Below are 12,264 nucleotides of genomic sequence, written 5' to 3' on the forward strand. Positions count from 1 at the left end.
TATTGATTGATTTTCTCCTTCTGGAGTTTTCATAACCCATCATGATACTATGAGAGGTATTTCTCAGGAAAGAGACATCCATGTCAATTCCAGCTCCATTCCTCAACAACTGAGTCTTATTTGAAATTTTTTGAAGGAAACCAACAGCAAAGGCAAGGAAGTATATTGTTTTGGAGAACCATTCATTCCCCCTGGCCTACAACTTAAGTCCCAAGCCTGGTCCTGAATATGTTTAGATATTATATGGCTCTTCGGGTGCACATTATCAGTCTATGTTGCACATATTGCAGTAGGGATGTGTGTGTGTGTGTGTGTGTGTGTGTGTGTGTGTGTGTGTGTGTGTGTGTGTGTGTTCCTATATATTTTTAAATAGCTTATAAAATGATATATTTCCTCATGGCTTTTTCAAACTTCTCTGTTGTTTGTATTTCCTTCTTCCTGCTCCTTCTGTCTTATCCTCCAATCTCCCTCCACATTCCACATTCCAATCAAGATTTCTGTGAAATTCTTCACAGAAGAAGACTAAGGCATTTTAAAATTCATGTTAAAATACAAAATACCCTAGAGAGACAAAGCAATCCTGAGAAAAATGAATATTGCTAGGGGGGATTCCCATATCAGATTTTCAGCTATATTGCAGCGTTATTGAAGCAAAACTAGCCTTTTGCTTAAATAAGAACATTACATGTAGATCAATAGAAAAAATTGAAGACTCAATCCTGAATATGTGTAACTACAGAAATTTCATATTTAACAAAGATGCCAGTAGTGAATATTGGAGGAAATACAGTGTCTTCAATATATGATACCCAGAAAACTGAATGTTCACCTGAAGGATAATAAAGTTAGATCTATATTTACCTATTGTCATGCTGCAAAAACAACACAAATGGCTCAAGATATTAATGTGAAACCTGAATGAAACTATTAGAAGAAAACGTGGGCCATCACCTACATAGTGTGTATGTAGGAAAGGACTTTCTGAATTCAACTGCATTCATTCAAGAATTAAGACTAACAGTTGCCAAATGAGGTTTCACAAAATTGTTCAGAAGAGCCAGGTGGTGGTGGTGCATGTCTTCAATCCCAGCATTCAGGAGGCAGAGGCAGGGAGATCTCCTGTGAGTTCAGGACCAGCCTGGACTATAAGAGTTAGTTCCAGGGCAACCTCCAAAGCCACAGAGACACCCTATCTCCAAAAACCAAAAACCAAAAAAAAAAAAAATCTTCATAAGACATACCACTAAACATGAGTTGTACCATTCCATGTGATGAGGCTTTATAGTGAATGAAAGCTGAAAATAACAAAGCCTGATGAATACTAGCATTCATATTTCTCTGCCTCGTGGTTGCATATACAGTATGAACAGCCATCTAATGCCTCTATTGTTATGCTTCAGAATTGCTACAATGGGAGGCAAAATGAGCTTTTCTTTCTTTCATTGCTTCTGTCAGTTATTTTGCTTCAATAATGAAAAGTAGTGGATACAGAAAATTGGTACCAACAGCTTGGACCACTACTGATTTATCTGACCACGGGATTTTTTTTTTTAATTTTAATTAGAAAGAAAATTATTTTACATGTAAATCCCAGGTCCCTCTCCCTACCCTCCTCCTCTGCCCCCCCCCACTAACACCCTACGTATCCCATACCCTTTCTGGTCCCCAGGGAGGGTGAGGCCTTCCATAGGGGTTCTTCAAAGTCTGTCATATTCTTTGGGATAGGGCCTAGGTCAATTCTCTTGTGTCTAGGCTCAGGGAGTATCCCTCCTATGAAATGGGATCCCAAAGTCCATTCCTGTGCTAGGAATAAGTACTGATACACTACAAGAGGCCCAATAGATTTCCAAGGTCTCCTCACTGACACTCACATACAGGGGGTCTGAATCAGTCCCATGCTGGTTTCCCAGCTATCAGTCTGGGGACCAAGAGCTCTCCCTTGTTCAGGTCAGCTGTTTCTGTGGTTTTCACCAGCCTGGTCTTGCCCCTTTGCTCATCAGTCCTCCTTCTCTGCAACTGGATTTCAGTTCAGTTCAAGGTTTAGCTGTGGGTTTCTGCTTGTACTTCCACCAGCTGCTGGATGAAGGCTATACAATAGCAGGCATATGAATTAGTCATCAATCTCATTATCAGGAGAGGGCATTTAAGGTAGCCTCTCCTCTGTTGCTTAGATTGTTAGTTGGTATCATTTTTGTAGATCTCCAGACATTTCCCTAGTTGGGAACATGGGGGAGGGGAGATGGAACTATCAGAATGAGAAGGGGAGAAGTGTAGGGATGAGGAAGACATGATGGGGCAGGGAGGTTGAGTTGGGAGAAGAACAGAAGAGAGCAAGATAAGAGATAATATAATAGAGTGAGACATTATAGGTTTAAAGATGACCATTGAATTTGTAAGCCTCCTTACTTACAGGAGGGAATTGGCCAAGTTTGGACCTATGGGCTACAGAAACCCTTGAATGTTGTTAACAGAGCTTACTGTGTCATTCTGGTAGGAGTATGGAAGACTAGAATGCCTATAGAAATAAGCACTGTGAAGTCCAGGTTCATATAATTGCAGATTAGAAAAAGACTCTTGTAAATTAGATAATAGCCCTTCCATGTTCCATTGTGGCAAATAACCTGGATGTATTCTACCTGTGTTCTGAGAACCCAAAAGAGGTTAAATTCAAATCAGTGGTCTGATTTATCAGTGTACATTTCAAGACAGCATAGCATTAGTGTGATGGTATGGTTATTGTTCACTGCTTTTACCTAGGATGACTCTGATTGAGGACAGGAAGTAGAGATAAAAGAGATGATCAACCTGCAGTTGTTGAGATAAAAAGTAGGAACAATTTTAAAGTATCTGAGAAGGAAAGGTTGATAAGGCACAAGTGATTGTTAATAGTAGCACTACTAAAGGAATAACTTTCATTTGCACTGGAGCAACAGGAAAGGTCCTTAGAGGGCAATACCCTACAGATTAAAAGTTCTAGCTGGAGAACATGTGGATGTGTTTGATACAAGAGAAACTGGCCTTCAAAAGCTTTCTGTATGGGGTTCATTGTATATTGAAACAATAGTAGAAACAATACTATAGAACACCTAGGGAAGTCTCCCTCTTCAGCTTCAGCTGCTAAGCCTCCCAGAGATCACTAGAGCCAACCATGGTAGAATGGAACAAGACTATATCTCAAGCAGGCAGATCCTACCAGTATCATCAACATAATACTGGTTTAACAGAAAGCCATGCAATTCATGGCAGGGTTGTAGCCCCTACAAGGAGATCCTGAAAGGTTACTGTATGAAGTGATGAAGATAAAACTTTAATGTGCATGGAGACCCAAACATGAGGGAAATGCTTGGATCATGGATTTATAGCAGGGAAAAATGCAATTGCTGTGTAAATTCAGCTATGGAGAGAGGTTATGTGTCCCAAAGACAGCAGAATTGAAGGGAGAAAACTAACAAGGGATTTGGGACGTTCAAATCATGCTACAGAAAGCGCAGATACTAGGCATGGAGCTTCAGAAATTGATGTTTCTTTCGTTTCTATCACCTTTTAGTCTACTCTTTCCTCCCAGTGATATCTCTCCCCTTTTAAAGAATAATAAGTATTTTACAGTATTTTATATCAAATTTATATAATAAAAGCATGTTTTTATTTCATATGGTCTCTTTTGTAAGATATGATCTTGAAGCTAGGGAGAGATTTTATATTTCTGAACAGTGATGGAACTGGTTAATATTATTGCGAGTTTTGAAGTTGCAATGAATGCATTTTACAGTATAAAGCGATTATGAGTATAAGGAGAAAAAGAATGTTATAACTTAAAATGTATGTTTGGAAGTTAAATTGACATGCGATAGATGCATAGATATATTCTTTATTCCAAACTGATAGATAGATAGGTCTATTCTTCATTCCCAAATGGAAAACATTTAAAATTACCTAAAGGAAAGATATACTGTTATATCTGTGAGTGTGTTTTCAAAGACGCTTGTCTAAGAAGGAAAGGAACTATAAATGTGTGTAGCACCAACAAACATAATTAGTAAAGCTCTTGTCCCTCTTTGGATGTATTGTAGCAAGTCATCAACAACTTCTGTCACCATGTCTTTCCTACTGTAACCTATTTTATTTCTTCAAATCACATGCCAAAGTAAAATTATTATTTCCCTTAAATTGCTTCTGTGGTGTATTTTGTCATAGGAAGTTGAAAGACAATCAGTACAACAGCATATATAAAATGGGTTGATGCAACAATATTTTAAGATAATGCATAAACATCATACAGTGTTAATATCTATTCATTTAAGTAAGACATATTAGATAAACTTAATACATACTAATTTAAACACATTTTATTTAAGGCCTTCTTATGAAATTAAGGAAATTACTAAAAGTTTAAAGGTTACCAAATTTTCAAAATAGAAAGCAGACTTGGCAGACTATCCCAAAGAGGATGGTAGAAGAAACTGAGCATAGAAGCCAAGTGAAATCTGAACTTCATAGAGGGTTCTACCATAATAGTCTTTATGGTAAACTCTAGGCATATTGGTCTATTTAGGGTTATTTTGAGTCATCAAGGACTACATAATAAGATACTGCCTCAAGAAACTTAAAGGTTGAGAGTATAGCTCAGTGGTAGAGTGTCTCTGCCTGAGTTCTAAACATGGAGTTCTGAAAAAAAATCAACAAATCAATAAGCAAATAACATTTAGTTTTGTAAGGAATTGTGATTATTTTAGCTCAGTTAGAAAGTCTTTTCTCAAATATAACTTTATAGATATCATGAGTGGAACAACTGTGAAAGAACAGTTTTCAGTCACAAAACTCACCCTTGTTGCACTTAGAGCACTACAGGACCATTAACAGTTTTGTCTCTGACATTAGAAAAAACATGTTATTTCTCTTTTTCAGAATTTAAACCTTTATTGAATCAGAGTAGACTTAGGCCTCATATTTTCTCAGAATGTTATCTAAATATGTCCACTTGAATATTGTACTAACAAAGTTAAACTTTGTGAAATAAAAACTTTTAAGATTATTAGACATAGAGAGGCCTCATCATCCAACAGTAGGCTCTGCCCCCACACATTGATGCAGTGTATCAGTGTGGACCTATACTTTCAAGAGGGCTTCTTAGTTTGTTTCTTTGCCTTGAATACATCACAAATCACCTAATATTTTTGAAAGTTTGTGTGAGAAAGAACTCCAAATGCACAGCATGATAGCTTAGGGATTTTCAATTCAATTTCATTTTCTTTTTATAATTCAATTCAGTTTTCAGTTCACAGTATTAAAACACACACACACACACACACACACACACACACACACACACACACACACCACACTATTCTGCTTGTCACTGGACTATGCTTATCATTTCATTGATGACTTGTCAAAAGCAAGTTGCATGGCACTCAATAATCAGTAGTGTCAGTTAGGTGTCTTTTTAGTACTTACATATCTACCACATTGCTTCTCATTATGGATGAAATGAAATGTCTTGAAACAAATCTGGAGGACTCTATTTACATGAAAGAGTGTTTAATGAAACTCACATTTTGCTCTGCGATATTGTTTATTTTTCCTGGCATTTACAGTGAGAAATCTTTTGAAATATTGCTTGTTTAATTAAACTTTATAAATTTTGAGATTTCAGAATGGAAAAATTGGTCAAATGTTTCAAATTCTCCATTTTAAAATTATGCATTTGAACAAGCTATGTTAAGAAAGAACTATTATAAAATCTCCTAAAATATAATATTTACAGATTTTCAAAAGGGTTTTATATGTTGCACATAAGTATATGAATGTGTATACATGAGGGTGGCACACTCACCTGGGCACATATATGCTGAGACCAAAGGTTGGCAGCATCTGTCTTCTATTGTTATCTACTTTATGATTTGAGATTTGGCTTCTCACTGAACCTGGAGGTTAGTGATTGGTCAGACTTCTGTCCTGATACTCTGTTATCTTCTCTCCTTTGCCCAAAATTATGATTACAGTGTATTCCTCCATACTTATCATTTTTTGTAGGTACCAGATATACAAAGCCAGGTTCTCATTAGTGTATAGCATACACTTTAATGTACTAATATTCTAAGCCATAACTTGAGTATTTCTAGGTTTTAAATTATTTCAAAAGAAAAACTCTCCACAGACAAATGAGACATAGATTTCTATAGTTCTGCTGAAAGTCTTAAATAGGATGGCTAGGGAAATAGTTCAGTTGGTATAGTGCTTGCCTTGAAAGCATGAAGACCTGAGTTCAATTTCCAGATCTCATTTGAAAAGAGCTGGGCACATTAATTCACACTCACAAGCCTAGGACTGGAGTGATGGAGACAGGGTTGCACTTACAGGGTTCATGAATATTGAGGCTTGACTAGTTAGTGAGCTCTAAGCAGTGAAAGATGCAGTCATACAAAGGTCAGGGCAGCACTGAAGAACTTCATCCAAGCTTGGTCTCTGGCCTCTTTACACATATGCACACCCTATTTCATGGGAATCAAGATCCACCAGACTCAGTACAGGTTAAGTGAAGTTTATTTGGTCAGTGCTACAGATGTGGGCGGGGTAGATATCTCAATACAACACCCACCTGCAGAATTACGTACATTGATCTCTTACATCCAACACACACACACACACACACACACACACACACACACACACACACACACCAAATGTCATAAGTAGAAGCAGACTAAAGTAGATAATGGACACACACCAGTATATATTAATTTGTCTCCTCATTCTTCTATACACTACTTAAGTGGATCAAGTGAAAAATTCATTGTTGAGTTGTATTTCAGTAGGAATGGAGGCTGTGTGTGTCCTTTGCAATCCAGCACTGGAATAGGAATAGAGCATGTTAGTGAGAACGTAGGGCAGGAAAGGAAGGTCTTCTGATGAGAGGCTCAGAAAGAATGTTACTTGACACATCCTACCCTGCTTTTTTATTTTATACATTATCATCAGTCAGACAATAAGCTAAGATTTTGTATCATTCATTTAATATTTGCCACAGCAGCATGGTCTATGTATGATTGTTCTTGAAATGCTAGAATATTCTGTGTTCTATAACTAGAAAATAAGAAAGGCTTATAATTCAAAACTTTCTGACACATTAACAATGAGTCCATTTCTATTAACTTAATTTTACTTTTTTGATTATATTTACTTTAACCATAAACTATCTGTGGTATAACTTTTAGGGAATGCAACTGCACGAGACATGGCATATCTTCTCAGAACCCCTGGATCTAGCTGATACACCTTAGGTCAAAATCTAGATCACAATACATGAAATTGCCATATGTAACCACTCCTGTCTTAAGCAGGCAGAACTTAATTGCTCTTCCCTTAATTGTGACCTGAACATAGTATCTTTTTCCAGGAGAAACGTGTGTAAAGAGAAAAATAATTGTTTTCCAGTAGAGTAACCTGGCAAACACTACCATCTGAGTGGCAGAGGTTTAATATCACCAGTTGAAGGCCAGCTGGGTCTCAGGTATCTTTGATTATATTTGGCTTAAAGGCAATGTCATCTCTGTGGATTCTTAGATAGAAACAAAGGGGAAAATAACATTTTATATTTTATCTCGGTTTGAATCCTGGAGGAGAAAAATAACCGTAATCCTAACAAAGGAGAAAATATACACTCTGATGAAACTTGTGCCCAAGATTATGAAAGGCATGTTAATCTATTGAGATTAACAAATGTTCTAAATGTTGTAAGATGTTGATATTGTAGGGAAAAGACAACAATTGTAAATTTATTTTTATTTGCAACTTAGAGAAATCAAAAGAGATCCCAAAGTTAGAAGGTGAAGTATTTTAGGAATTTTTAGAGAATACATAAGGAAAAGGTAATGACACATTTTGTTTATCATTTACTTTTGGTACTAGCATATAAATGTAGAAAACATCTATCTTATCCTTTTGTGGGGGAAAAAAAGAGTCCCATTATCAAGGATATTTATGGAAAATAGCATGTGCTCTGTTGGGATATGTTGGAATTTTGAGTTTTTAATCCCATATATAGTCATCAACTCACAACTCACAGTTTTTTTGTAGACTCATTATTAAGACTTGTTGCAAGTCTTAGGTCCTCTCTTCTGGCGTTTATACAAGGCCACAGTCTTTAAGCTCACTTTCATTTCTCTTGGGTCTTAAGAGGGGAAATCAATAAGCCAAGGGAAAATCCAACATCATTCTCTGCATTATAACACCTGGTCTGCCTTCCACTCACGTCTTCCGTTGCAATCACCCCTACAGCTTTGTCCATATGCTTCATCTTATAAAGCCTTAAAAGTATCAGAAGAGTCCATTATTTTATGTTCTAGAATTTCCAAGTTACCTATAGGTCAGAATATGCTGCATGCTCAATATCATCAATAAAGCCATCTCCTTCTCCACTCTTTGCTCTGGCCTCTTTTTGGACCTTGACATTCTCTCAAGTTCCTTTGCCAATTTCCTATGTTCAGCACTTTAGGAGACATCTAACATGGAGCAGTTATTTATAAATGTGTTAAATGGAATATCAAAGTGATTTGTTACAGAGATAGGACTGGAACATTGTACTTTAGGACATCTTATTCGTGTGCACATTTATGTTGTGGCTGTTTGCACTGCTCAATACTCAAATATAATGAAGTGGGTTTCTAAAGGCTACAATAGAAATATGGCTTACTGATCAGTGCTATGATGATCTAACTATAGCTAATAAAAACCTTAATAAGGAGTTAGAGTTTGTAACTATTACAAAAATAAAACTATTAACATATGTTTTGTAGATATATGTCATCCCTTCAGTGCTTTTGTATTTTTAAAACAATATGTTTTAGTTGATAAGATTTTTAGTATGGACAAATCAAACCTTTAGGAAAAATTTAGGTTTAATTTCTGAATATGTGAATCTGAAATAAATTACTCAAATGTATTTTGCCATAAAAAAGTGGAATCCATTAACATTCAGAATTTGGTTATATAGAATTATATATTTAAACAAATTGTTTTGAGTAATATTTTACCTACCCTAATTATATGTTATCTCATTAAGGATTGTTAATAATCTACATTAACTATGGCAAAGGCTATGTACAGCTTAGTACTGTATTATAATACATATTATTTGCAAGACAAAACTATTTTGCTAATGGCAAGATATTATACTATGGTTTTTTTCCATGTATATAATGTGTTTTATTAATTGTTTTCAAGAAGATTTTGTGGACTTTTCTTCTTCCTATGAACTATTTATACAATGAACACAAACCCTATAGACTCTACAAATGCTAAGAAAGAAATCAAGTCAGTCAAGCTTTGTATTTGCCCTTAATCCTTGCATTTATGTACTTAATTATCATCTTATTCATGTTTGGATTTGAGTATATAGTTTAGCAAAATAGCAGAAAAATTATAGATCAAAGTGAGGCATTGATTTGTTAAAAAAAACTGAACATTGTTGTTCAATAGTCGATTGGCATTTGATAAATATTAAAACCATGTTTGATAGTTTATTATAGTGACTAAAGTCTTATATAATTAGCATAGTATTTGAAATACTGAAATTATAAAAATTTGAAAATAATATTTATCATATCATAGTATCAAGATAATCAGACATATTACAATTTAAATTTGCTTAACAAGGAAGTTTATACAGAGAAGTTGATATTAAAAATTGATTAAAAACTTTATTTGAATGCTAGAATCTATGCTTGTTGAATTCAAAGCTATGAAATAGCTTTAGTTGGCAAAACACATTAAAATCCAGATATATTGTTAAATTTTGGTACATGATATCAATATGAGAAAATTGACATTATTTTAGTAATTGTTCATATAAAGAAGAATGTATTTGATATGACTGTTTTCAAGGATCACACATTTACACATTTGAGTATTTTTGAACTTTTGTTCTTTTCTTCTTTAAAAATGAGCCAATTTATAATTACTTAAAGAATTATAGTGATAGTTTTAAACCTCGTTTTATGAATCAAGAAAGTAACACAGAGCAGATGAATCAAGAATAGAATGAACTTTTTGAGTTCTAATCTAGCATAGTGGGAACACTGCATTTAGTAAGAGATCAGTTTAATTCAGAGCCTAAGGCAGATGGTCTCCTGGGAACTCTCCTAGCTAATTATACAATGAACACCAAGAATTATTTCAGCTGTACACTACATAGTGTGAACATACAGAAGATGAATCCTGAAGAACTTATACCAGTTTGATTGGCATAACTGAGGAACTCAAAAAACACAGAGCTGCATTTAATCTTGGCATAAATAATATTTTCTTAACTGAAACGATTTTTACTTCACATATTTCACTCTTCTGAAATAGAATTTAAGAATATTATATATCATATTATTTGCAAAAGTATCAGATTCATCATTTGTTACTTAAGTTTAGGATTTTTGCATAATTTACTTATATGTAGCCAATTTTAGTTGTATAGTTCTTATATTTTTGTGTCTCATATTTTACTTCTTATATTTAATAGAGACTTCATTTAGATTCTTCAAGTGGGAATGTTGTCCTTCATTTTGTTATTGTCTCCTAAACTGTTATGCATATTTTTAAATAATTCATCAGACATTTGTAAAGCTAATTTCCCAGTAATTGCTTTAGTCTTATCATAATTCTATATTTTAGGTTTTCTCAGCATGTAAGCTTCTGCAATACAGATATAGCATATTTGACTAATATATAACTCTAAAAAAACCAGTTTCCATCGCTTCCAAACCATAGCATTGTATTTAGAATAAATTATACTTATTGAGTAACCACGAAATTACAAAATATATGTGTTTTATTTTAAATTAAAGGACCTAGAAGTTGAGTAGAGTGATATATAACTGATGCCCCAACTTCATGGGGATCTGAGACAATTATGAGGGCAGGCTGAGCACAATAGTGAGAATTTATTTTAAATGCAGCTATTGTCTGTGTATTTCATCGTGTCTAATAACAAGTATATTTGTGGCTATAGTATACCTTCTGCTTATGAATAAGACATTATTTCTGCTTTAAAAAAGAAATCACTATTGTGAATATAATTTTACAATCCAAACCTATATTCATTAAGGTAGTATTTCAGAAATTTGTATTTCATATTCCCTGCTTAAAAGTTTAAAACTGACTGAAAGTATTTGAAAGAATACATCATATATTTGGAGTGTAGTGATAGAGAAAATAGATATTATCTATTATTATTGCCCCAATACATCTTATATTTGGAATTTTATTATGTTCAGGTGACTTATACTTGTCAATGTTGATGCTATTGGGCATGGTGATGAAAGAAGATGTCATGATGAGTTTCTTTTGGATGCTTTCTAATAGAGAGGATTGCATACTTTAACCTATACTGATTATGAAAATATCTTTGTAAACAAGTACATATTAAAGTAACATTATGTACCTTTACACTTTCCAACTTAGGTATAGGAAGGCAATATTTATTCTAGGAGAAGTTTATATAGCATTTGATGAATCCAGTATGAGAATTATTCCCTCTTCAGTTCTTACATTATATGTCATTGATACTACAGACTGTTTATTCTAGTAACTTCATGCATAGTTACTATCTAAAATGTGCATATGGTAGCAGGCTATCTGAAATAGTTAGCAAGATGTCCATTATCTGTCAAAAGTTACATGCTTGTAAGGCAATCAATGGTTTTGATTTGGCTCTGAGTAGCTGATGAAATAATGAGAAAATGTTACATGATGTCTTTTCTTTTGTGGAAGTATGAACTCAGAAGTCATGTTTCGTTAGCTTCAAATGAAGTGTGCATAATAAAGACAGAAGGCAGACAGTTCTTTGATTCCTTGTGAAAAGGCCCCTCAGATCTTCTATCGAATGACAGTTTATAAAAACCAAAAACAGTTTATTGAATAAAGGGAATAGTGAAAAATATTCCAAGTAGAACAGAGGCTGGCCGTGTATTTGGCACCTGATTGCACAGTACAGAGGGCAGGTCTGTAACTCCATTTTGTGAAATTATTAAAGTATATGTCAAAATAGGCACCATTCAATTTAAAGAAGTTACTGATATTTTTCTTCTCTTATAATCATTTTGTATCATTTATTGAAACTTAAACTATGATTAAAAATCACTCAATTCCAAAGTAGGGAAGACTGTTATTTCCTTAACACAGAATATGGTCAAGTTATCTATGAGGTAAATAAGTGAGAAAAATTCTTTCAACTTACATTTATCTTGGATATACTTCAGGTCACATTTCCTGAGA

This window comes from Cricetulus griseus, chromosome 2, assembly GCF_003668045.3.
Source record: "Cricetulus griseus strain 17A/GY chromosome 2, alternate assembly CriGri-PICRH-1.0, whole genome shotgun sequence".
Classification (NCBI taxonomy): Eukaryota; Metazoa; Chordata; class Mammalia; order Rodentia; family Cricetidae; genus Cricetulus; species Cricetulus griseus.